A 27,754-nucleotide genomic window follows, 5' to 3' on the forward strand; every position below is an offset into this window, starting at 1 on the left:
CTTGAAGTTCCCTTCTATATATCAGGCACTGAGGATACAAAAATAAACAGTTCTTGTCTCCGCAAACTCCCTATTCCGGTGGAAAGTTATCACTTTAGCACACTGTTTATGCCACTAATAGAGCATATGAATGAAAAATTAGAACACAAATTATTCTCTGAAATACAGGGAAGTAAAGTACAGTAGCTCCCCCAACCTTATCCACAGTTTCACTTTCTGAGGTTTCAGTTACTTGTGGTCAACCACAGTTCGAAAATATTACATGAAAAATTCCAGAAATAAACAGTTCACAAGTTTTAAACTGCACGTTGTTCTGAGTAACATGATGAAATCTCACGTTGTCCACTCCCTCCCACCCTGGACGTGAATCATCTCTTTGTTCAAGGCATCCATACTGTACACACGACCCACCTAGTTAGTATGTGGAAAAAAGCCCAGTATACATAAGGTTTGGTACTATCCAATTTCAGGTGTCCACTGAGGGTCTTGGAACACCCTGGAGACAAAGGAGGACTACTGTAGTCAAAACTTCTTCTTGATGTGGTAGTGGGGAAGGTTTTCAGGAAACGACTTCAGAGGACATGGCACCTGAGCTTGGTTTTGAAGAATGAGTAGGACTTTCCCCCTGGAAAATGTGAAAGAGAGGAAGGCACTGCATTCTCTGCTGATGAAAGAACACAAAAAACAACCCCGAGGCACAAAATTCACCAGCGAACTCAGGAAATCGGACCACCTGGTCCCCTCCGATTAGAGCAACAGTGGCTGCTGCTGGCACCTCTACAGGCCGCCCGGACTCTAGGAGTCTGTTTGGTCCCCAGGTGTAAGTCATTCAAGCTATCCCATCCTGCTGCCAAAGCAAAGGCAACGCAGCAGAGAAGCAGACTAGATCAAGATTTCTCAACACCAGATGTTGGCCTGTCTGCTGCCCAAAACAAATCATGAAAACAATGTTTGCTCTGAGATTATATTCTTCCTCTTTTTACGGAGTAAAAGACCCTTTTCTTTTGTAAACCGATGGTGACTGTAGATCAGGTTTAGATTTTTAATATTCTGACCTAAAAAAAATGTTAGTCTTCCAAATTTTAGAGGGGATAGTTTGCTATTTGTGAATCCATGTCTGGGAACCATCAGCAGAGAAGAGAGGTACCTCCCTACACATACATTTCCAAAACCCAGGAGCTTCATTCCAGACTCCTAGCGCTTCCAAAGGTCCCCTTCTCCATGGGTCAGATTAGGGTCTGCTGAGCAATTCCCCTTTTTCTGCAGTCATGACTATGCTGCCTCCCAGCAGCAATGCTGCCATTCCCAGATGCCAAATTGCTGTGGAGTAACATTGAGACTATTGAGTTTCTGATTAACTTGAGTGGCCTCTTCATGACATTTACAACATGTAACAGATCAGCTCTGAGCAAAGAGATCAGTCTGAACAGATTTTACAGATGGTGAATCTCATCTATTGGCTTTAAGTGCTAGTTATCTTTCATTGAAGCAGTAGTATCTCTTCTCTGTTGCAGCTCTGTTTTAAGGTCCACCAATACATTCCCCATGGCTTTAAGAGCTTTGACCCCCCCAAATCTCATACCACCTGGGAGTCATTCTCTCTCTATGCCTCCATAGTTTGAATATGCTGTGTTCTCTAGTGAGAAGCCAGGGGTCCTACTTGCCAGAAGTACAACCAAAAGGTAAGACTCAAGACTTAAGGTCTTGGAGGAAGAAGCACGCACAAGGGTGCCATAGCCCTTGAGCTAGACTGCCTCCATCTCTGTGCCCTTCACTTTTCTTCTCTCTTACAGCTCATTTTGCCCTCTCCCTTTCTCATGTCCATTCTTACCCCCACTCCCATCAGTGCTTATTTGGGATATATTTTGCTTCTCTCCTTTGGATTTCCAATTTTAGATCATCTTTGCTCTACCCTCCACTTTTGCGGTCCCTTATTCCACTAGAGCTAATTTTGTGTATTTACCTACATGGAAATTTAACAAACTATTAGTTCAATTCAATAAATACCTGTTTCCTGAACTCTTTGATATGCTAGACATTCAGGATACAGAGATAAAAAGAGCCTCTTCTATGTCCTCAGGGAGCTCCAGAAAACAAGGGAAGAAGCTGTCTTCTACCTGGCTCTGACTCTAAAATTCTCTCCATTTTCTATCCCTCTTCTTACACACAAACCCAAGTCCCATGGGTAATTAACGAGATGAGTAATGGACTTTCACTGGCCTCTGGCAAGTTTGGAAAGAAGGTTTTTTAGCAAAAGTGGCTTTAAATAGTTCCAGTTGTTTTTGTTTTTCCCTTTGCACCTTTAAAAGGCTCTGAAAACCTGGTAAATATAACTGAATCAGAATCTTTTTGAGGGGTGGACTGCACAGGTGCGGAAACTTGGAGGACTTGACAGGTAGATGTCGTCTTTTCTGGGTCTCCGCATTCCATGCAATATCTGAGTTTTCTCTTTCTGGGTCTATCTTTCACGTTATATGATACTCTTCCCCTCTCAAGATGGAAACAAACCAGGGAAAGCTATGAAAGGGGTAAGAGAGGGCGCCTGCCACCACTCAGCCACAAGAGCAGGCTTGAATCAGCAAGAAGAGCCACCCCACCATGTCATGCTTCATCTGGAAATGCTATTTCTGAATCTGTGTCTTTCAGAAGAGGCTTTCCCCATTCATCAGAAACTCTCCATGTACCTCCTCTGAAGGAATAACCCCAGCCCATCCATGTCACTCAACTTGCCTTAATGTCCTCACCCATGACCTCACTTAACTAATGCAAGGGTCGACCATCTCCTAGATGCTCACCTTAGATTCTGGCCTGCCAAAGGAAAGCATTAACCATTCTATCTCCCAATTGCTCTCTGGAATATTTATTATTTTTCATCAATATAGTTATTAGATACAAACTCAAGGAGAATTGGATTCACAGCCCAAAGTTCTCCTGGACAGACAAAAAAAAAAAAAGCCACCTCTGCCTTTTCTACCTTCTTTCTGCATTTGTTTTGCTAAACCCCACAATTCTACCACCACTAAAGAGTGGACTAGAGAAAAAACCAGGGCTGGGGTGGCAAAGAGTTTAGGAAGGATCTAGGAACTTCCCTGGTGGTCCAGTGGCTAAGATTTCACGCCCCCAACGTAAGGGCCCGAGGTTCGATCCCTGGTCCTGGAACTAGATCCCACATGCTGCAGCTAAGATCCCACATGCCACAGCTAAAGATCTGACATGCCACCACTAAGACTCAGTGCTGCCAAACTGATTTTTTTAAAGAGATTAGGAAGAATCTAGAAAAGGAGTGACGGCTGCGCCTACCTTCTGTCAGAACTGAAATAAAGGGAGCAACACAATACCTGGGCACTGTTCAGAAGCAACCTCCTTGTAATTAGGTCAGCCATTCCCCCAGACAGTACATCCAGATGTTTCCATCAGGATCAAGGCACAATAGAGAAAGCCCACAGTAAGAATGAGTTTCAAGTGGAGCAGAGAAACCCTAAGTCTCTTCCTCCTCCTCTCGCCTCCCATTTCTTCTCTTCCCTTCTCCAGTCCCAGATTTCTCTCCCTACACTGCTGGAGTTTTTGGAGGGGGTCTCAGAGGGGGTCTGACTTCCTTTCTTCATTTGACTCCTAACCCCAACACTCCTCACACTCAAGCCCTTTCACAACTCTGTCTTCTGGGCTGCCCACCAAAAGTCTAGAAGTGCAGGCTTTATCTCTACTATATTAGACCCCAAGAAGAGAGACAGAAAAGGCAGCTGGCAGGGGTTGGAGCTCCTTGCGCTCCATGGCCCCTTCCACATTCCCCAAGCAGACTGAGAACTGGGCACAGTGAATCCTGACTAGGTTCCGGCCTACTTCTGTAAAAGCAAACACCTTCTCCAAGCAGAGAGGATTGCTCTGAAATGCACAGAGTAAACAAACAGCTCTTCCTGCGGCTTACAGCGCTCTAAAAACACAATGCACTCTGCGTGTCAGCGGAACTGCTTTTGGTGGATCACAAGAACTTGGTTATCACCTTTGCCTAGACTGTCTAATCCGCTTTTTCTAGTTGAACTTCTTTCCATGCTTCTCTCTCCTCTTATCTGTTTTCTACCCCTACCCCGCTCCTCCCATCTGAAGCTTTTCCCCCCTCGGGAGAGCTGGGAGAGCCCAGGAAGTGAAGATAGCAGATGGTTCAGAAGAACTTTCTCAATCCCTAAACCTCAGAACCTCAGGTGCCCACACACCACGTGGCCCCACAGAAGGTGCAGCGAAGAGACGGTCCCTAGTACTTCCTACCATTGCATGGTTCTACCTAACTGGATGCGTCCCTGCTTACCCACAGGAAAACCAGTCACATCACACAGAGCCCTCATCAGAAGACCATCACTGGTAGGTTCTTCCAGTACTTTCCTAAACAACTCTTGAGGTCAACCAGGTCTGTTACAGCAGCCAAACATAGGCACCTTAGACTCCAGCCTGCTGAAGACCACCATGACCCTGCCTTCCCCTTAGCTTTCTCCACCCCGCCACCACAAAACCAGGAGCTTATCAAGTGTTATCTAGTCCACCAGATGTTGCTATATTATGTTTCCATTTACAGTTCTGAACTTGAAAATTTTTTCAACTGTCCCTCAATGAAGTCTCTTTCCTCGCACTCTCTCCTTTCTAGCCACTTAACCTCATCTAACCCAATAACTGGGGAGGAACCAGAGGATGGAAGAAAAAGAGTTGGAAACTCTGGAGAACCAGAGAAAATGTGAGGATAAAAGAAAAGCAGAAAGTGTCTACTTTCTAGAGCATTCCAAGGGAACAACAGTCAGAGATGTGAGTCCTCTTGTTTGCTCATCCTCCCTTAAAAAGGTAACTTATATCTAGGAACATGATACAGTTCTTTAGCAAATTACCCCAAACCACCATCACAACTCTCATTCTATCAAGACTCGGTGACTTGATGAGAAACTGTTTTGGCCTAGAAGTTTCTGCCCCACAATTCTGTAATAATGGGACCAAGTGGCCTTCGGGTAGGGCCTAGCATTCTTCCCCTTGGGACTCTGGCCACCAGCCAGGACACACTCAGGCTACTTCAAGATGTATGCCATTATCCAGCTTTCTTCTCTCCCCACCCAGGAAGCTTCTATTGAAGCACATTTGGCCCAACCAAGGTTTAGTCCCCAACCTTTCACTGAAGCCTCCTCTCAGGCTGACTGACTAGCACGCATCAGTCACCTCAGACACACAGTATCTTCAGTTACCTTGGAGTCAATCAACAGAGCTTGCTTGGGCTCTGCTACTGACATCCCTCATCTGTTTCCCAGCCACATACCCACAAGCCTGCCAATGTCCAAGGAGACTGCTGAACAGACCACTAGACTCCAGAGCTCACCCAAGGCGGCCTCCACACTTGCCCACACCCTTCTCCTTCAGGCCCATCTGCTCACTATTTTAGCAGTTGCACAAATTCGTTCTTTTAGATATTGAGTACGTTCATATTTTCTTTGAGGTTTAGTTTCTATTATTAGGCTCCAAACCTGTCTTCTCTGTGAAGAAATGACCCTTCTTTTAAGAAAAATTACTTTGAGAGAATTTGTATTTTCAGTATTAATTTTGTAAAAGTATAAAGACTGGATTCTGTAACCATCGGGAGGATGGCCATGTGAGGACAGGAAATGCAGTTCTTAGGAATTTCCAAAAAGGGAACAAAGAGGAAAATGTGAGTTCGGGGCAGCATTTTCCTTCTTTGGCCAATGACCTGACAACTCTGCTCTGTCTATCACAGTTACAGCCTGACTCCCTTCCCACTCCAAGAAAAACCCCTACACAGGTTAGAAGTAGAAGATAACAGGGACTTGCATCCCAACTAGTCAAGGTTCCTCTGTCCATGGGAATTCTCCAGACAAGAATACTGGAGTGGGTTGCCATGCCCTCTTCCAGGGGATCTTTCCAAGCCATAAATTGAAGCCAGGTATCCTGCATGGCAAGCAGATTCTTTACCATCTGAGCCACCAGGGAAGCCCCCAACAAAGAGAAATCTAGGTTAAATCACAGGATTCCAAAAAACAGAGGGGCTGCCCAGAGGCTGGAGGAGATAGGAACTAAAAACCTATAAAGATGAGCTTTATGGGCAGACTAGGCTAGGCTCACTCCACTTGAGAAGGGCCAAGGAGACACTGTAGTGGAGGACAGAGCCCCAGGGTCTGGGAAGAATCCATTTTCCACCAGATCAAACTGAGAACAAGTTTGGAATCCAATCCAAAGAGCTAACAGCAAGTTTAAGATCAGAGTAGGTTCCAAACCAGCCAAAAGATCTCTTGGCCCCTGTATTTCACATTTTCTTATTTTTCTTCTTAAACTTTTAATTTCCCTGTAAAAGTTCCTTTTGAAAAATTTCAGTCTTGTCATAGGCTGCTATGGTGAAAAGGCTCTGTTTACTTCCATGGCAGGAATAGCGCTGTCTCCTCTGTCCTACGCTTCTCATCAGTGGGGCTTTGGAGAAGGAAAGGAGAACTGACCAGAGAAGGACAACAGTAAGAAAATGCTTTCCAAGGATGAGAAACTTTTATTTCCTTTCAATCTGATATTATTTCCTTCCATTCTCACATAGAAAAAACAATTCACCCAAAACATTATTCCTGAATCTTAGAAGCATCAAGTTCCAATTATGCCACAGGGAGAACAAAGAATTGAAGGAGACCCATCTCAATTTCTTGTGGCCAAAAAGAAGACTTAATTATGCCATAAAATGCCTCCCTTAGAAGCGACCCTGGGGCGTCTCCTTCACTCTCCCTCAGTGTTCCCATCTGAGGCTCACTACCACTTGTACTGCTCCTCTCTCAACACATCTCCTCTCCTTTCCCAACCACATTTTTTCAGTAGATTGAGGGGGTAAAACTTCACGACTCCCTCCAGCCTCCTAACTCCACGTTGTATCCCCAGTTCTACCTTTTCCTGATTTGCCCATATGGAAAGGGAAAAGGGCGGCCAGTGTGGCTTGTCTCTCAGAAATGCCCTTCCTTCATGGTTTGGCAGCCAGCACAAACCACCATCTTCCGTCACTCCCTCACAAGCTGAGGAACCATTCTTTAACAAATAGAGGCACCCAACTCAAATTCAGCTCAGAAAGTACTGTGGTTGGAGTAGAGGGCTCTAAATTCTGGATTAAGAAGGAAGATATCCCTTGAGGATTAGCGTAATCACTAAGTTGGAAAAGAGAAAAGAGATGTAGAGAATCTGGTACTGCCTCAGCGTACCTGTCTTTCCACCTCTGAGGAGGGTTATCATCTAGGCTCAGTCTCTCCACAGCCCTGTCTCTCCTGTTTTTCAATTCCTTCCCTCATCCCTGCTCCTCATTTTATTGTAAGTATATGAGTGACAACAGGCTGAGGAGGCTGAGAAGGCTGAGAAGTCAAGTCTCACAGATGAGACAGATGCAGGATATGGCCCAGGACAGCCAGAGGAAAGCCAGTGATTCATTCATTTGGGTGCCCACCTGCCCTCTTCCCACAGGCTGTTTCTCCCTTCAGAATAAGTTCTCACTGCCTACCTGACTTCCCCTCCTGATTCTCAGCCTCTTTATTGACCACCAGATTCCATTATAAGAGGGAAGCCCTTGGGCATGGCATGTAAGATCAGGGGATAAGTAGCTCCTGGCTGGTCAACCATCTCCCTTCTTCTTGGACATTTTCCGTATCTTGAGTCCCCAAGACAAGGCCACAGCAAAGAAAGGCATTCGTCTTCCCACATAAAAATCCAGTTTCCACTGTACACATACTTCCCACACATTGAGAGGATTTAGCTGAGGGTGCTGAGGGTGAGTAGTGGAAGCCACTTTCTAAATCCCCAGAAAACCCTCAACCCATTCTAAATATCGTTGGCATTTTATTAGGACTATCTCAGGAGGAAGAACAAAAAGAGACCTCCTTAGATGACCGGAAGAAGAATCAGTTTAATGGGATTCTCTCCGATTTCTCTAGCACATTTGTTTGCCTCTTTCACTTCTGTTTATTTCCTCTTCTCTATCACCAACTCAATCGTGATCTCCTCTGGCCTACATGGTTTCTCTCTGCGGAAGGGGTGAGTACCTTCCTTTACTATCAACAGTTGGCTTCAGGGCCCTGTTCAGTAGCTGTATCATCCTTGCCCAGGCCCTACTTCCTTCCCAGCCTCTTGTCTGAGTCCTGCTCAGTTTCTCGGAAGTATTTCTAGTCACTGTGGGCAAACCATCCAAGATCATCAAAAACTAGCCTTCACTGATAGCCAAATGCCCACATGCCCCCCTCCCCCACCACAGTACTCCATTACATTCTCCATCCCAGGGCCGACAGCTCCTCTTGTGATACTATTATCACTTGCCTTAGTGCCCCAACTGCAATGCCACTGTCTTGCCACATCCCACGGCTGCTCCAAAGCAGCTCGTTTCACTCCTATTCAACTGCTTATTTAGCCCTTGATCCATGGATGTGAAAAATCAGAGCATCTTCCAGAAGCTGATTGCCTAGATTTGGTTCTCCAACTACCCATTGCCTATCTCATTTGTCCCACCCATATCTGAAACCCATGATAAGATCATCAGGAGCTGCCTGTGAGCATCAGCAAGATTCTAAAGAGTTTATGTAAAACGGGTCTAACTTTAGTAAATGTGAGGCTTTCTGGACTCTTGAGATACTGAGAATGCTATAAATTTTCTTTGTAAATTAATAGAAACTTCTTCCGTGGAAACAGAAGTAGAAAAGACTTTGGAGACTTGGCAACTAAGTTATTTAACCAGCTTATTTAAGGGCTAGCTCTTGGCTCTCTCAGTCTGACGTTGGCACCTCTTGTCACTGGCCTCCATCTTGCCTCGGTCCTTCTCATCCTTGTCCTTGTCTTCTTCTCTATCTTGTTTCCCTCTGGCTGACCTTATCTCCATCCTACTACCCTTTTCCTCCCAGGCATAATAGGCCAGAGCCTCTTAGCTTGGGGAGGCTAGTCCACATGGCTTTGCACTTCCACTGTGGGCCTATGGGTTCCCCATCCTTCAATAGATCCATATTAAGGGTAATCTGGGAACTCAGAAGGACTCTCCATTGTTCCTTCAACATCACCTTCTCTTAGCTACCTCAGCACTGCCAACTCTGCACCCCCCAGCAAATACCTCTGATTCAATAACTTGATAAAGGGGAACACAGAAACTAGTGAGGATAGGAAAGACCAAGGGAAATGGAGTACAACTTGGGGGTTCTTTTCTCTGTTCAGAACCATCATGAGCTGTACTATGTACTCCCCCAGAATATTCAGGAGCCTCCAGTGATATACATCTTCCCTGTCAAAGAGAAAATGGTTTCAGGGTCTGTTGGGGGAGTCTTTCTCTCTCAGCCCTTAAAAGACCAGTGATCCCTGAGAAAGTTGACACTTGTGACAATGACTGATGGGAATTTCCAATGGAGTCTTGAATCTAACCATTCCCTCTTCCCAAGAGAGACAACAAGGCGGGCCCCTCCCCAAGACCTCACCCCAGCAACCATGACAACCTACCTAGTGCTTGCGCATACCAAGTCCCAATCCCCTTCTCACCTGTACCTCCCTCTTTCGCTTCATTTCTAACAGGTACCATTTAAGATACGTTTGGGAAGGACCATAAATAATCTCTCTTCGTGCCCACTTCCCATCCTTTGGGCTCCCAGCTCTACCACATCCAACACCCTTACTCTTTATAATTCAATCCTCCCTTATCTCCAAGAGGGGAGGCTCCTGCAGTTCCCATAATTACAGTGTGCACAAGACGGCATGGCCTATTTTCCTGGTTCTATCTTTTACTTCTCCACTCAGTTCCTATTCCATTTTGACTATGAGATCTAACAGCCCCTCTCCCAGCCCCCAGGAGGTGTAATAATAATAGCTAGCACTTACTGAGTGACAACTATGTGCCAGGCATATATCTGCTCAGCTTTTCTGGGAGCTGGGAGTCCCTACAGTAGTCTCCCTTTTGTCCGACTTTCCATCTCAATTCTCTGTCCCAACTCTCTTCATCTCTGACACCCTCTTCTAAAACATTGTATGCTGATCCACTGCTGCTCTTTCAGAGGCCACATCTTCCCTGGCTTACCCTTACAAGATGGACCACTCCATGTCTGGGCTCCAACTATTCCGATATACTCTAGAAGAATCTAAGTCCAGGCCTCCCCTTTCGCTATCCATGACAGTGCTTACTTAGAGGCCTTCGCAAAGAGACCGTTTCCATGGGTAAGACCACCACAACCACTGCCCCACCTGCCTGCCAACCTCGTCCCTAGCTCCCGGACGTTTAGAGTCCCCAGAATTGGTCGCATCATTTCACCCAGGTCCCAGAACCTATCCAGGTCCCAGGAAAAGCCTCAGCATTTCATACAAGCTAAAAAAGCTGCAGTTAACACCTTGAACTCTGGCCTTCTGAGGACTACCTAAAGGTAGACTGGCCACCTTTCCACCCTCCAGCCCACTTGCTTTCCCACCAGCTTCTTAATAAATCAGGCCCCCGCCCCATTTATAAGTGTGATCCCCCAAATGCATGTCTCCTTTGAAGGAGAACATTCCCTTTCGCCCTTTACTAGGAAGTCGCGGGATTTCAGGTATGAACAATGGCCGACCAGATATGGCCAAAACCGTTACCCCAGGATCTCGCGATGAGAGCACTGGCTGTTAACGGCCACAGCACTTTCAAGACTCATCATTCATTGGGCTGCCGACCTGTCAGTCACTTCTTCTGGGCCAATGAGTAGCATTGCCTCATAAAAAACAGCGGTTGAAGGGCAAGCCACTGGTTCCCTGACTTTCTGATGCCAGAGGTGGGCCTGCTGTTCTCGTCTGCAACTTGTAACTGTTCGTGCCTGCGCACCATAGGCAGGTGGGCAGCAGGAGGGAGGATCATTGAGTCAGCCTAGACCCACGCACAGGTTACGCAATTTGGAGGGGGAAGGGACAAAAGGAAAAGGTTTAGCGCCAACTAAACGTTGGAGTTTCTTAACAGTAATAGCATTGGGAAGGCTGCGTTAGTTCAATTTTGCCCCAACCCTGCTGGTTCCCTTACTGTGTGAACCTCTGTTGGTCTCTTCCTTGTCCTGGGCCTCAGTTGCTTTTTCATAAGGAGGGGATTGATCCCTCAAGATCTCTCATGCTTCTTATTTTTTGATATTTCAAAAGACGAGGAGAGAACCCAGCTTAACCACTGCCCCGTTAATTGTGAAGGGGAAGGCAGTAGGTCAGAGGTGAAGAAAGATCTAGAACCAAGAGGATGTTCAAAAGGAATGAAAGAGTGATGCCCTCTAGCCTGAGGGAGAGTTTGAGGAGGGGGATAGCTTGCCAGAGGACCTCTCTGAGTGTGGATTCAAAAGGTAGAAAAAGCATTTTGGCCAGTGTCTATAACAGGGTTGGGGTGGGGAAGGGAGCACGGTGGAGCTTAAAGAATCTCCTCTCACCCATTTATGGGTCGGTTTTTTTTTGTTTGTTTTTCTGGAGTTTCCTACAAAAAGGTTCTTTTTTGGCGGGTAGGGGGAAGTTATTTTGAAGTTTGGCGAAGTTGACCAAGGATCTGTTCCCACGGTATAAGTGAACTCCCTTCATTTACAGTCTTCTGTTTTCTCAACCAACACCACCTGCAGAAGCTGACAATGACCCTTGGGCTTTTCCAGTGGTTACCACAACACCATTTCCTGCCGCCTGGAGGGAAGACAGAGTAATTGTTGGCAGCAAGAGGTGAGTGTGGGTAAGGAAAAGGGAACTCTTTCCCCTCTTCCCAGCCCTCCTCCTCTCTTTTTCTTTCCCTCATATCCTTCTGCCCAGCCCTTTCCTCCTCCCACCTGCTGACTCCAGCCAGGGTCACACCAATTTTCATTTTTCACTGCATCCCCAGAAATTCAGGGGGCCTGAAGGCATGCTCAGGAAAGGCTGTTCCCTGGCACAACCTCTCCATTGTCTGTTCCGCTGAGAAGTAATCAGTTTCCAGAAAGTTTGAGAAATTGATTTTCAGCAAGAGGGCACCAAGCCATTTCTGTAGCCCATGGGGTATCTGCATATTTGACATTGGCCTTCCTAACATTGGCCTCCCCTTGGAGGTTCAGATGGTAAAGAATCTCCTGTAATGCAGGAGACATGAGTTCAATCCCTGGGTCAGGAAGATCCCCTGGAGAAGGGAATGGCTGGCTACCCACTCCAGTATTCTTGCCTGGAGAATTCCATAGAGGTGGCAGGCTACAGTCCATGGAGTCACAAAGAGTTGAACAGGACTGATGGACTAACAGTAACACTTCATGAGTTAGAGGTTGTCAGCCAAGGAGGTATAATAACTTCATCCAAACCCAAATAATGTCTTGCTATTTAGCTTTTTACCAAGATTTCTACATCTCAAACCATCCACCTTCCACACAACTGGGTTTTTTTTCCCCTTTATGTCTCATATTTCTTGCTGTCACTCTGTTCTCCTCACTGTCTCTTTTCCTGTGTCTTTCTCTCTGGTTTGATTTGTTTTTCCTTTTGTTTTCTGCGGCCAGAGTGGAACCTGGAGACGATGTGGGCATGCTGATTTTCAAAGGAAAAGATCTGAGCCTCCGCCTTAAGAGGCAGACTCACCCTCTCCAACCTAGCGAGGGTGAATGTTGCCCCCCAGCTCCTCAGACACCCGCTTGGTACTAGGCTTGTTCTCCAGGCTTACTAGAAGAGTACCCCTTATTCTAACCCAACATCCTCAATGATTATCACCCCTGCCTCCTACCTCCCATGTCCACCCCTATGGCAGGGCCCCCACAGAAGCAAAACATAGTCACCTTAGACTCTGGCATACTGAAGCCAGGCCCTGATCCTGTCAGCTCACCTTCCTGCCAACTTGTATTTAATAAAAATATTGTTAAATGGTATTCGTGTGTCTAAAGTACTGTTTAAGTATTTGTTGTTTCAAACTGTATCATTAAATTATATTCTTCTTTTCCCCATTGTATTCTTTTTTTAAATTTTATTTTATTTTTAAACTTTACAATATTGTATTGGTTTTGCCAAATATCGAAATGAATCCATTGTATTCTTTATGGGACCCAAATGTTAGAAGCTGAGAATGAGTAAAGTTGGAGAAAGTGTGACAATATACATTTCTCAATAGAGAGTGACCACAAAGCTTGCTACTCACAGGCAAGGTGTTTGAGAACACAAATGGTCCTAACCACGTCAGCCAAGAAAATGGTTTCCCTGAGCACCAGACACAGCTTTCAACTAGTTGAAGGGCATTTCCACTACTCTATTAGGATGTTATGTAACAGCAATGTACAGGTCAGAAAGACCTTCTCGTTGTTTATAATAAATGCCCTAAAATAGTGACATTTGGTTTGGTCCTTCTAGTCAACTATTATGTAGCTATTAAAAAAATACATTTGAAAACTTTCTTATGACGGACATAAAAAAGCATATTCTAAAACTATGTGCAAAATCTTCTAAACACCAAAAATTCCAGAAGAGGTTGGAATTCTGGATTTTTATTTTGTTACACATTTTTTTATTTTCTGTTATAAAATGAGCACGTATTATAGACACACAAAAAAATCCAAATTGTAAAACTAGTTGGTTCTTCCCTGTTGTAAATGAAGAAGGAACTGGAATGAACTGATTAAGTGGTCCCTGACATGACAACCTGGCAGGTGGAGGTGAAAGCTTTAATGGGAGTCAGGATGCCACAGACTTGCAAACTGTCGGGAAGATACAGGCAGATTCAGATCTGGTGGAAGACAAGACAACGTATATTCCATTTCATCTTCACTCACTCTTGCTTTCTTATGCCTTCTCTGTGCTATAATGACAAGCATTCCATACTGAAGGGCAAAAAACCTGAGTTCAAATCCTGACCCTGGTCCCTGCTAGGTGGGTATCAAGCATTCAATCCTGCAGAACCTTAGCTAGATGATCATGTGATGAACCTTAGCCAGATGAGCAAAGGCTCTCACCTCAGGGCCCTTGCACTTGCTTTTCCAAAACTCTTTGTGGAACGCCGTGCTCCCAGATGTTCCTGCGGTTTGTTCCCTCCTACATTTAGGTCTGGAAGCAAACGGCAACTCCTCCAAGAGTTCCTCACTCCAGTAACGTAAGATTTTTTTCAATTTTATTTTCTCTGAGCATTGATCCCTAACTAAAATAATCTTCTGCTTTGCTTAATTGCTTATTGTCTCTTAGAAATTCAGTTCTTGGGGAGCAGGAATCTAGTCTTGAGCTCTGTATCCCCAGTGCCTAAAACACAGCCTGCGGCTAATTAAATAAGTCAGGTGCCCAGGTGATAGGATTTCACCATGTTTTCTCATTTAATCTTCCTAAGACTCGTGTAGTTTTCCCAAGAGGGAAAGGTTAAGCACAGAGAGGTGAAGTACATTGAGTAAGTGGCAGAGCCAGAATTAGAACTAATTCCAGAATACTTTCCACTTCGCTACCCTTCCCTCCCATGCAGCCGTCGTGGGGCCTGTTTGAGAGAGAGAGGGCTGGGACAGTTCAAGGGCAGCGAACATCAAGAGCCAAGTCTCTGAGCCCAGAAAGTTCAAAATAGTAAAAAGACTGAATTGCATATGGACATAGGAAGCCGTGGGAGTGAAGGACGGAAAGAGCCGGAGGGGCTTGGTTGCAATTCCGGAACTTGAGAGCGTTTTATGAGTATCTGAGCAGCACACAGTCCCTTTTATTCACCCCATGAAGAGAAATCGAACACCTCCTGTGGGCTTTAAGCGATTCAGCTCGTCGCCGGAATGGGCAGTCCCTGTCCTTAATTGAACACCTACTGTGCGCTCTGCACGGCTCAGGGCCCATCTAGGCTGGGAGAGTCTTGTCCTTGTCCTCCCGTATCTGGGGTACTGCAACTGGGATGTCTGGTTAGCAGGGGTTACCTGCCCTGAGCAGAGACAGATGGGAGTTTTCAGTCATCATTAAGGTTTATTGACCAGCGCGGCTGGAATTTCCCAGAGAGAGGAATTAATCTCGCTACCGACTGAGAGCAGACACCCTGCTGGGAGTAGTTACATAAATTCTGTTGCTCAAATTAATTAGGATTGTGATTCATTTGTTTAATGAGGAAGAATCTGATGGTGGCAAGAGGCAAGCCGGTGGGCCTTTCAGAACCCAGCCAATTCCAGGTGATGCTGCGGCAGGTGGAAGGGCTGGCCGGGTCGGAACCAGGCCCTGACGTGGGTGGAAGGACCGGACCAATCAGTAAGACGAATAAACTGAGGCAGGCAGAGATAGCCAATCAGAATACACTGCTCGTTGAGAGGCGGGTGTGAGGCTCGCCCGCTCCCAGACCTTTCTGCCTGTTAGGCCTGTAAGCCAGGAAGGACGTCTCAGCTTCATCCCCGGTATTCCATCCTCCTCTTTTTTCAAAGCGATGGAGAAAAATGCCAACAGCTGAAATCGCATCCATTTCCTCACGTCCTCCCAAAAGCCAGATTATTTTGTTCACAGAAGGAAGGATTCTTTCAATAAAGATCTATTGCTTAAAGCATATAGAAACACTTGTCTCTTACTTCCACCTCTACTTATAAAGAGAGCCCTCCTCTTTACCCAGAATGTCCCTGTTTACCAAACCCTGTCAGTGTACTTCACTGCGAGTCCCTCCTATAATGGTAACTGACCAGAACGGCGCAACCTAGGTAAACCGTGAGTCCGGCAGCACCAGACTTTTCATGAAGCAGGAACATTGTCAAAAGCATACGTCTGGCTGCCCCAGGGGCTTCATTCTCTTCCCAAACGAGGCGGAGAAGCTTTGCCTGGAACTTGGTCAGTTACTCTGCACTCAGAGAATGGGTAGCCATGAAGGGGCACCGAGCTGGGAACCGAAAGTCTAAAAACAGGTGACCTAGGACAAGTCTGGTCAGTCTCTGAGCTTCACTTTCCTTCTCCTTGAAAGGCGGCTGCTTTCTGCTCTGAGAATGGAGCTTCGGCTCCGGCACCCTACAGAGCGTCCCCCCTCCAGCAGTTAGAGGTCATTTTGACATCGAAGTCAGATCTTGGCACTTCTAATGTTTTAAAACCCTCCAAAGGCTTTCCGACACATTGGGAAATTTTTTTAATATGAAAAAATGTAAACTGACATTTATTCCACAGCTAAGGAGGCCCACAAGATCCAGCCCCTGCCTTCCTCTCTGACCTCAACCTCTGCAGCACCGCCTCCCTCACCACATCAGCCTTTCTTTTAGAATACAAAAAGCCCACTCTGTCCATCAGGCCTCTGCACTGGCTGAGCCTTTTCCCTGGAAGGTTCTTCCCCAGCTCTTTGTATGGGCAGAAACTTACCATTTCTTTCCCTGCGTGAATGTCACCTTCTTGGAGATACCTTCCCTCAGTATGCAGTCTAAGGTAATTCAGGCTCAGGAATTCCCCGGCAGTTCAGTGGTTAGAGCTCTGCACTTCCACTGCAGGGGCCATGGATTTGATCCCTGGTCAGGGAACTAAGATCCTGCAAACCAAAAACAAAACAAACAAAACAAAGTGACTCGGGCTCTATCCATTCAGTTCAGTTCAGTTCAGTCGCTCAGTCGTGTCCGACTCTTTGTGACCCCATGAACTGCAGCACGCCAGGCCTCCCTGTCCATCACCAACTCCCGGAGACCACCCAAACCCATGTCCATTGAGTCAGTGATGCCATCCAACCATCTCATCCTCTGTTGTCCCCTTCTCCTGCCCTCAATCTTTCCCAGCATCAGGGTCTTTTCAAATGAGTCAGCTCTTCGCATCAGGTGGCCAAAGTATTGGAGTTTCAGCTTCAGCGTCAGTCCTTCCAATGAACACCCAGGACTGATCTCCTTTAGGATGGACTGGTTGGATCTCCTTGAAGTCCAAGGGACTCTCAAGAGTCTTCTCCGACACCACAACTCAAAAGCATCAATTCTTCGGTGCTCAAGGCAATGGCACCCCACTCCAGTACTCTTGCCTGGAAAATCCCATGGACAGAGGAGCCTGGTAGGCTGCAGTCCATGAGGTTGTGAAGAGTCAGACACGACTGGGCAACTTCACTTTCACTTTTCACTTTCATGCATTGGAGAAGGAAATGGCAACCCACTCCAGTGTTCTTGCCTGGAGAATCCCAGGGACGGGGGAGCCTGGTGGGCTGCTGTCTGTGGGGTCGCACAGAGTTGGACACAACTGAAGCGACTTAGCAGCAGCAGCAGCGGCTTTCTTTATAGTCCAACTCGCACATCATACATGACCACTGGAAAAACCATAGCCTTGACTAGATGGACCTTTGTTGGCAAAGTCACATCTCTGCTTTTCAATATGCTATCTAGGTTGGTCATAACTTTCCTTCCAAGGAGTAAGCATCTTTTAATTTCATGGCTGCAGTCAACATCTGTAGTGATTTTGGAGCCCAGAAAAATAAAGTCTGACACCGTTTCCCCATCTATTTGCCATGAAGTGATGAGACCAGAAGCCATGATCTTAGTTTTCTGAATGTTGAGCTTTAAGCCAACTTTTTAACTCTCCTCTTTCACTTTCATCAAGAGGCTCTTTAGTTCTTCTTCACTTTCTGCCATAAGGGTGGTGTCATCTGCATATCTGAGGTTACTGATATCTTGATTCCAGCTTGTGCTTCTTCCAGCCCAGCGTTTCTCATGATGTACTCTGCATATAAGTTAAATAAGCAGGATGACAATATACAGCCTTGACGTACTCCTTTTCCTATTTGGAACCAGTCTGTTGTTCCATGTCCAGTTCTAACTGTTGCTTCCCGACCTGCATACAGGTTTCTCAAGAGGCAGGTCAGGTGGTCTGGTAGTCCCATCTCTTGCAGAATTTTCCACAGTTTATTGTGATCCACACAGTCAAAGGCTTTGGCATAGTCAACAAAGCAGAAATAGATGTTTTTCTTGTACGCTCTTGCTTTTTCAATGATCCAGCAGATGTTGGCAATTTGATCTCTGGTTCCTCTGCCTTTTCTAAAACTACCCAAAAAAGATGTCCTTTTCATATAGGGGACTGGAATGCAAAAGTAGGAAGTCAAGAAACACCTGCGGTAACAGGCAAATTTGGCCTTGGAATACGGAATGAAGCAGGGCAAAGACTAAGAGTTTTGCCAAGAGAACGCACTGGTCATAGCAAACACCCTCTTCCAGCAACACAAGAGAAGACTCTACACATGGACATCACCAGATGGTCGACACCGAAATCAGATTGATTATATTCTTTGCAGCCAAAGATGGAGAAGCTCTATACAGTCAGCAAAAACAAGACTGGGAGCTGACTGTGGCTCAGATCATGAACTCCTTATTGCCAAATTCAGACTGAAATTGAAGAAAGTGGAGAAAACCACTAGACCATTCAGGTATGACCTAAATCAAATCCCTTATGACTATACAGTGGAAGTGAGAAACAGATTTAAGGGACTAGATCTGATAGATAGAGTGCCTGATGAACTATGGATGGAGGTTTGTGACATTGTACAGGAGACAGGAATCAAGACCATCCCCAAGAAAAAGAAATGCAAAAAAGCAAAATGGCTGTCTGAGGAGGTCTTACAAATAGCTGTGAAAAGAATGGAAGTAAAAAGCAAAGGAGAAAAGGAAAGATATACCCATTTGAATGCAGAGATCCAAAAAATAGCAAGCAGAGATTAGAAAGCCTTCCTCAGCAATCAATGCAAAGAAATAGAGGGAAACAATAGAATGGGAAAGACTAGGGATCTCTTCAAGAAAATTAGAGATACCACAGGAACATTTCATGCAAAGATGGGCTCAATAAAGCACAGAAATGGTAGGGACCTAACAGAAGCAGTTAAGAAGAGGTGGCAAGAATACACAGAAGAAATGTACAAAAAACATCTTGACGACCCAGATAATCACGATGCTGTGATCACTCACCTAGAGCCAGACATCCTGGAATGTGAAGTCAAGTGGGCCTTAGGAAGCATCACTACAAACAAAGCTAGTCAAGGTGATGGAATTCCAGTTGAGCTATTTCAAATCCTGACAGATGATGCTGTGAAAGTGCTGCCCTCAATATGCCAGCAAATTTGGACAACTCAGCAGTGGCCACAGGACTGGAAAAGTTCAGTTTTCATCCCAATCCCAAAGAAAGGCAATGCCAAAGAATGCTCAAACTATGGCTCTATCCATTACCTTGTCTTATTTTTCATCAGAACACTTTCTCTTTTTTTAAAATTGGAGTGTAATTGCTTTGCAATGTTGTGTTAGTTTCTGCTGTACAACAACATGGATCAACGTAAGTATACATATATCCCCTCCCTCTTGAGCTTCCCTCCCACCCCCACATCCCACCCCTGTAGGTCTTCACAGAACACCAAACTGAGCTCCCCTTGCTATACAGCACCTTCCCACTAGCTGTCCACTTTACACACAGTCGTATATATGGCACTGCTACTCTCTGAATTCATGCCACCCTCTCCTTCCCCCGCTGTGTCCACAGTCTGTTCTCCATGTCTGCATCTCTATTCCTGCCCTGAAATAGGTTCATCAGCACCATTTTTCTCAATGCCGTATATGTGTGTTAATATACAATAGTGTTTTTCTCTTTCTGACTTACTTCATTCTGTATGACGGACTCTAGGTTCATCCACATCACACAAATGACCCAATTTCATTTTCATTCCTTTTTATGACTGAGTAGTGTATATATATATATATATACACCACATGTTTTTTATCCATTTAAAAGTGTTCTTCTTTATCAATGGACATTTAGGTTGCTTCCAAATCCTGGCTATTTTAAATAGTGCTGCAATGAACATTGGGGTATGTGTGTCTTCTTGAATTATTATTTTCTCAGAGCATATGTCCAGTAGTGGGATTGCTGGGTCATATGGTAGTTTTATTTTTAGCTTTTGAAGGAAACTCCATACTGTCCTCCATAGAGGTTGTATCAATTTACATTCCCACCAATATTGCAAGAGGGTTCCCTTTTCATCAGCACACTTTTTGCTGCTGGCCTTTTTATGTTTTGTTATCTATCTTCATTAAGTTGAATTTAAGGTCCACAGGGCCAGGAACCTTCCCCATTTCATCAGTCAAGGTCAAGCTAAGAAAATAGAAACTGCATTAGATATTTCAACAGTGATAATTTAATAAAAAGGAATTCTTTTAAAATATATCTTTTTAAAAATATTAGGAGAGAAAAAATGTTAAGGAAGACCTAAAAAAAAAAAAATAGAAGTGATAACCACAGGAAGCAATGGGGTTGTGAGAATCTAAGAACTTGCAGGAGGAGCCCACAGCATTGGGACCTAGCCTAACAGATGACCTAGCCAGAGGTCATCTGTTGCTCACCTCTGAGGAGTCAGGGGAGGTTGTTCTGGGAATGTCAAAAGAAGTTGGAGGCCAGAACCAGCTGAAGCTAATAGGAAGAAGGGCCGTTGATGGGGCAACCCCTACAGGATCCAGCTAACAAAAAGGAAGGAGCAGGTCCTTACTCCTTCCTCCTGACTTCCAGTCTCACTCTAGTGCCCCTGCTGGCAGAAACAGGAAGTCCCAGAACAAAGAAGAATTGTAATTTGCAGGATTCCTATAGTTTATAGAAGCCTTCCCTGGTGGTTCAGATGGTCAAGAATCTTCCTGCAATGTGGGACACCCTGGTTTGATCCGTAGGTCAGGAAGATCCCCTGGAGAAGGGAATGGGTACCCACTCCTGTATTCTTGCCAGAAGAATTCCAGGAACAGAGGAGTCTGGCAGGCTACAGTCCTTTACAGTCCTTGCGGTTGCAAAGAGTAGAACACAACTGATCAAGTAACACTTTCACTTTCATAGCTTATAGCATCCATGTCCTAGTATCAAGAGGCATAGTAATAAAAAGATGGATTTGGAGCTGGGAGACAGCAGCTGAATAACTAGCATCCTCGTCTTGTTGTATAACCCTTAGTCCCCATGTTGCAGGAGTGTGTGGCATACAGTAGGCACTCAATACTTGTAGAATGGATGAATGAATGATGTACAACATAGTGTTAGTAGCTAAGGGTACAGAGATGACACAGACTCTAACTTCAAACTGCTCACACTCTAACAAGAGAGTCAAACATCATTTATGGTTCAGAATAAGTGTAGTAACTTTATGGTTCAAAATAAACATAAAAGCAAAAATACCCACAATTGTGCTGCAGAAGCACAGAGGAGGGCCTCTGCTCAGTTTGGGCACCATAAGGAAGACCCTCCTAGAGGGGATCATGCTCCAGCTTGATGCTCTGGTGTGTGTGTGCACACTCAGTCACTCAGTCTTATCCAACTCTTTGCGACACCATAGAGTGTAGCCCACCAGGCTCTTCTGTCCATGGGATTCTCCAGGCAAGAACACTGGAGTGGCTTCCCATTTCCTACTCCAGGGGATCTTCCGAACCCAAGAATTGAACCCATGTCTCTTGCTTCTCCTGCTTTGGCAGGCAGATTCTTTACCACTGAGTCACTGGGAAGCCCTTGATGCTCTAGGATGAAGAGGAATTTGGAAGGCATGGAGGGATGCTGAGGGTCAGTGACGTGAGGATGCTGGATATTTCAGGCCTGGGAACAGAGATCGTGCAGAGAGCTTGGAGAGAGTGTGGCTCAAGTAGTTCGTTATGGCTAGAGCATCCATGGAAGTGGTAGCAGCCTGGAGGATTCAAATTCAGCTCATGAAAGTCTCCTGTGCTGCTCTAAGGAGTTTGGGCTTTGACCTCAAGGCACAGGCATGCCAGTTAAGGTTTTAGAGCTGGAGAATGACATGACCCAATCTGAGGAATGTGAAGTTGCAGGAATGAGAATGAAGGCTGGAGTACAACTAGAAAGTTGTTAGATTTGGGCAAAAAGAACAGGCACTTATCTAATTGTGCTTTCAATGGATACAGTCGGTTATGCAGAGGTTACACCTCAATATGGTTGCATTAAAAGAAAAAACCACATGGGCTTCCCTTGTGGTCCAGAGGTTAAGAATTCACCTTGCAATGCAGGGGGAACCAGTTCGATCCCTGGTCCGGGAAGATCCCACAGGACTCAGAGCAACCAAGCCTGTTTGTCACAAGTACTGAAGCCCACGCACCTAGAGCGTGTGCTCCACACAAGAGAAGCGGCGTAGTGAGAAGCCTGCGCCCTGCAGCTAGAGAGGAGCCCCTGCTCACCGCAACTAGAGAAAGCCCTTTTGCAGCAACAAAGACCCAGCACAGCCAAAAAATAAATAAAGCAATCCTTAAAAAGGAAATCAATAATTTTTTTTTTTTAAAGAAAAAAACATGTGCTTGGGATCTGAGCTACAGCTGAGGGAGTTGAAGGCTAGGGGAAGAGAAGGGGAAGCTGCTAGAAGCTGGGGTCCCTTGGTCTGGACTCTGTCGTGGGATAATCAGAGCTGCAGGAATCCTGGGAGTCGGCCAGCTCTTTGCATCTTCCCCCTCACAAACCCTTCAAATCATGGAGCTGGAAGGGGCCTTCAGAGGATGCATCAGCGTCCCAGCAGGAAACAGAACTTCACTCAGATAGTTCAACTGAAGAGACTTGAACAAAGAGGAGAGACTTATTTCCAGAGAGATGGGCAGGATTAGAGAAACTAGAAGGGATGCTGAAAACCCTGAGATTACAAACACCTGGAGGCCACCCCTGGGGCCTCAAGGGTCAAGGGGAGGAGGCAGGAGCACTCCTGAAGCCCAGGGAGTGCCAAGGCAAGAGGGGAAGAGCCGTTGGCAGGAGCTGTGGCTGAGCAGAGAAGCACTTCCACAACCCCTGCCACCACGCAGAGAGGCCGTGGGCAAGAAATCCTCCACCCTCTCCTCCCAGCCTCCAGCTGGCAGAGGCGTCCATTGATTCACTGCACAGGGGGCAGCCTCCCAAGACACAGGTCGGGGCAAAGAAGGGGAGACCTGAGACCCTAAATTGGAACAGACAAGCAGAGAATAACAGCCTAGTACATCTCAATTCATTTTTTTTTTTTTTCCCAGAAGCCTCAGAAAGCTGAGGTGAACTTGCCCAAGGTCAGGCAGCAAGTTAGTACAAGGCCATTGGCCCCTCTCCCTCAGGGTCAAGGTTCATTAGATACTGGCCCTGCGCTGAAGCAGCCAAGTAAAGATGGCCCGTTGTCCCAGAGCTGGAGCTGCAAATCCAAATTAGCCAGAAGAAGACAGCAGAGTGGGGGAGGATGGGCACGCAGGGGCCGGCCATGCATCCTCTGTGTCTGCACGGTAATAGACACCTGCCCCCTTGTCTCTTTGCGACCTGCTGTCTGTCCCCAGCCCCCCGTTTTCCTTTCTCGAGTCCTCCCCGGGCCTGGGTCACAGGAGCTCAGCCCTGGGATTGGCAGGGATGAGAGGAGGAGGCTCCACTTCCCTGGTAGCCAGCCCTGCTCATCGATTCCCCAGAGCTGCTCACTGATCCAGCACAAGATGGTTTAATTGAAGTCATTACAATAAATGGTGCAGAAAAGCAACACCCTTAGTCTGCCAGGAGCCTCAGAGATGAGAGGAAGGGCCTCTGGGAAACCCAGAGCTCACAGCTGGCTATTATGGAAAGGCCACAGGGCTGAGAAATCACATCAGCCTGGGTTCAACTCCTGACCCTGTCACTTACAAGCCCTGTGACCTTAGTCAAGTCCCTTTATCTTCCTGAGCTCCTGTGTCCTTGTCCAGGAAAATGAGGCTTTTGTTACTTGGCCTCCATGCACAACCACCAGGCCATGCATGGCCCTGGGCACTGCCTGCCTCTCCTGCTCTTCTCCTGTGCCCGCCCCCCACCACAACCTCCACACTGCAGATGGTTACTGTTCCCTGCCCCACGTTCTGCCTGCTTCTGGTTGCTCTTCCTAAAACACCCTCCCCCACTGCTGCCCTGGGTCATTCCCACCCACCTTTCAAGGTTCAGCTTCAGCTCCAAGGTCCCCTTCCTCCAGGAAGACTGCCTTCCCCCGTCTCTCCTTCATTTGGATGCCTCTCGCACTTTCTGTGACTCCCATCTGGCATTCAACACGCACTGTCATGCACGGCAGCCTTTTTCTCTTCTCGTTGCTGGTCTTCTCATCTAGATTAAAAGCAGAAACTCTGTCTTCTCTTTGTCACCCTCACATGCCTAACACATGCTCAGCTTTATCACTGTAGTGGCAGTGGTTGGAGAGGGGGGCAGCGGGGAGCGGCAGGTTGGAGTGAGGGGCAGAGATTCTGAGCCCAGGGGTGGGCACAGAAAACAACCAGCAGGCACTGGTCGATGACAAAGTACCCTGAGCTCCCTCCCCAGATAATTAGGATGATACATTCATCCTATGCGTGTGACTCCAGCGTGAGACACAGCCACTTGTGTGGCCAGGCTCAGCTGGCCCTCTGCTTGGCTTCATCAGCTGGCATCTGATTCATTAACAGAAAACAGAGAATTCAGGTCAAGAAATCGTAAAATTTCAGCATCAAAAGAAACCTAATTATGTAGCAAAAAGTGGTGTCCTTGTACCTCTGAGTATAAGTTATAAGAAGCCTTGTAGCTTCCACCTGGGTGCCTTGGAACACTCCTTCTTGAGTTGTTCCCTCTGAGAACCCAGACACCGTACCATGAGAAGCCCACGCCATGTGGAGAAGCCATGTCCAGGTACTCCTCAGTCTGGCAGTCAGTTCCAAACGAGTGTCCAGATGGCAGGCAGCATCAAATAAACGCCAGCCATGAGAGTGGACCATCTCAGACGTCAAGCCCTGTTGACCTTCAGATGACTCCAGTCCCAGCCACTCTCTGATGCCGCCACGTGAGCGAACCCAAGAAAGAATCTCCTTGCTGAGCCAAACCAATTCACAAATCAGGGGGGAAAAAAGCAAATCATTATTTAAAAAATGATAAATCATTGCTTTAAAAAACAACAAATTGATTGTCTTGTAAAGAAATTTTATCAAAATGTCATTTTGCTGGTGAGAAACTGAAGCTCAGAAGTGCCATGTGATTCAAGCCAGGTCACACCGTGCGTTGTAGCAGAGTCATGCAACCGTTGTCGCCCGTTACAAACAGGTGCATGTAACTGTTGTCACTCCATTGCCACCACCAGAAAAGCCAAAGAGGAGTGAGCTGTCTGGGGCAGAAAGCAGGAAAGGAGCTGCTACAAAGGATTTGTAGGATCCTTCCTACAAAGGATTTTGTAGGAAAACTTTCAATTCCTCGGGAAGAAAACTCTTCCTTAAATGTATATGATTTTTTTTTTTAATTTTCAAAGAGCATCTCATACCTTTCATAACTTCTTAGAGTTTACTGAGTTAATTGCTCTGTATTTTAGCTGGGTTGGTTTCTTTTTTCCTTCTCCCTTGAGGTAATTAGCCATAAGCTTACCCCAGTACATATGTCATGTCAAACAATGGCTTCAAAGGAAGGAAAAAGACCCAAAAACAAGGCCAAGTGACAAAACAAAACCTCCTAGAGAAATATTCACATTTCCTGAATAATCTGTCATTAAAAATGCACGCACAAGCAGGACGGCAAACAGCAGTGTCAGAGCAAACGTTACGTGGCCAGCCACTGTCCCCGCTGGCGCTTTGAGTTCCTTGATCTGAACCAAACCCATACCCGGGGCAAAAGTGACAGCCTTTCCCCACTTTGCTGTCATCTGTTTGGCTAAACCATGGGCTCAAAGGAAAACCTTGGACTTGGCTTTTCTTCTTCAGCCTCTTCAATTTAAGCAGCCATCTTTTTAAGGCCCATCTTGCCCAATACACGACAGACAGCAGATTCAGGGAAGCCGCATCTTAGTGTAAGGACAGAATCAAGCCCTTCTGGTTTTCGTTTTTATCTTTGAGTTGATGTGATCAGTATCAGCCTCACATTGGACAGACCTTGGTCTGGGCCCCATGGTCCCATAGTTGTTCGTTCTGAAGGTTTGCTGGGAGAAGACACCATTTTTTGGACATCATCTACGATTTATACTGGGTCCCAAAGGTTTTCTTTCTTTTGCCTCGTGTTTAATCTTTGTAGCCACCCTATGAGGGAAGAATTACTACCTCATCTTAAAGAGAAAGAAATTTAATCTTGAAAAGGAACACACTCCAAACATCACAGCTGGAACTGAATCTGAGGCCTAGCCAGCTCCCAAGGCCTGCTCTTCTCCCACACACTCATACTGCCAGGTATCTCTTGCCACAACAACGCCGGGAAACAAATCACAAGAAAACCTCAGTGGTATTCAGTTATCACCATTTACAGCCCATGCATCTGGGATAGTTGGCTAGGCGGTTCTGCTGCTCCTGGCCGGACTCACTAACACACCTAGAGTCTGGCTGCCCATTGAGTGATTGAGGCTGGGCTCCAGGGACAGCTGCAGGGACTCACTCCTCTCCACACGCCTCTCATCCTCCAGCCGGCTAAACCAGGCATGTTCTCATGGCCACGGCAGGGGGACAAGAGACAAGGCAAATCCAGCTGATTGCACAGGGACTTTTCAGGCTTTTGCTTCCATCACGTTTGCCATCATCCCTTCAGCCAGAGCAAGTTTCACTGCTAAGCCCAGAGTCGAAGAAGGCGGACACAGAGGACGCAGATGATGGGGGACAGGGTGTGAATGCATGGAAGGATGAAGAGCTGGGATCACTTTTGCAGTCTACCACACTGACCTTGGGCAAGTTACGGTTCCCTCCTGAAGCTTCTGTCCCTGCATTTTTCTTTTAAACTGGATTGTATCTATCTTGTAGGGTAGCTGAGAGCATTCAATAACATAAGCTCTGTGAAACACCAGCAAAGTCAAAAGTATTTCTTCTGCTGATGTATTTCAAGTACACAAGCTTGGGGGTTGTGGGGGGCAGGGTGAGAGTACTCATTATTTGAGGTACATGGAAAGTTCAGCTCCTATTTCTAGAGTCCAGAAGGTTTACACAAGTCTCAGAGGTGAGAAGGCCCAATCACTGAGACAATAAACAAGATTTGAAAGAAGAAAATAAATCAAGGGGAAAAAGAACAATAAGTAAAATGATGTAATTAAAGTTACTGTTGAAGAAACGATCAAGGAGAGAATGAGTCAGCCATAAGTTAAAGCGATGAATCAGGCCCAATGTCATGTTTCTAGAATTCTTGTCTGTTTCAAGAGAGTCTGATGTCCCAGTTAAAAGAGCACCTTGAGCGTGTGGCAACAACATCTGGAAGGAAACACACTTTTAATTTTAATTTCTCCTCAACACCCTGCTAACCACAGGAGCAGGGTGCTGGGTGCAGAGTAGCCCGTCTGAACAATCCCATGGGGAGCGGCCAATCACTGCAGCATTATTTCACGTGTATCCAAAGGGATTTTAAATTCTTTAAAAAAATAAAACCTGTGCAATATGCCATTTGATTGTCAAAACAAGGCTATGACTATTAATTGCTCTACTCAACAGATGTGGAAACTGAGGCTTAAATGGTCACCTAGTTAGAGACAAGTCAAAGAGTGGAAGGCAGGTCCCTGAGTTATTCTCTCCCAGACTAACAGAGAACCATCCTCCTGCTGCTGATAACTCATTTGGATTTTTATTTCCAGTCTGTAAGAAATAATATCAAACATTTGCTGAGCCACTTACCTCATAAGCATGGCAGTTCACTGAATCCTCACCACAAACAGAGGTCAGCATATAGCCAGTTTCTTTTATAGATAAGGAGAACTGGAGCTCAGAGACTTTAACCACTTGCCTGAAGTCACACAGCCTGTAATAATGAGCTATGATACACATTCAGCAGCATATCTTTTTCAAATTCTGCCATCACCTACATTAAAGCCTGAACAATTAAAAGCAATTGTATGGCTAAATCTGCCCACCCCCTCCACACACACACACACACATATGCTTTTCCCTCAGTTAATTCAAAGAACAAGCTTTCTGACCTGTATTTTCCACTTCACTGTATGTACCACACCACTGCCTCTAACAGACACAGC

The 27,754-nt window shown here is 46.0% G+C and overlaps 2 long non-coding RNA genes across 5 annotated transcripts; one reads left to right on the forward strand and one right to left on the reverse strand.

The window, feature by feature from the left end:
• LOC147358499 (uncharacterized) lies at nt 1-27,754 on the reverse strand. Of its 2 annotated transcripts, XR_015142356.1 has the most exons (5): nt 27,399-27,748; nt 24,428-24,645; nt 23,741-23,910; nt 16,231-16,393; nt 1-625 (listed from the first exon to the last, which is right to left on the reverse strand). It is a non-coding gene; the product is annotated as an uncharacterized LOC147358499 (long non-coding RNA). The 2 variants fall into 2 exon arrangements; XR_015142355.1 differs by lacking the exon at nt 1-625 and having other exon boundaries at nt 12,906-16,393; nt 27,399-27,754.
• Nucleotides 10,763-12,830, forward strand: LOC147358500 (uncharacterized). Of its 3 annotated transcripts, none has more exons than XR_015142351.1 (3): nt 10,763-11,312; nt 11,580-11,673; nt 12,468-12,830. It is a non-coding gene; the product is annotated as an uncharacterized LOC147358500 (long non-coding RNA). The 3 variants fall into 3 exon arrangements; XR_015142352.1 differs by having other exon boundaries at nt 10,763-10,825; nt 11,548-11,673; XR_015142350.1 differs by having other exon boundaries at nt 10,763-10,825.

The sequence above is a fragment of the Bos grunniens genome, chromosome 15, assembly GCF_055505025.1.
Source record: "Bos grunniens cultivar Pamir isolate PY7600 chromosome 15, Bosgru_T2T1.0, whole genome shotgun sequence".
NCBI classification, from domain to species: Eukaryota; Metazoa; Chordata; class Mammalia; order Artiodactyla; family Bovidae; genus Bos; species Bos grunniens.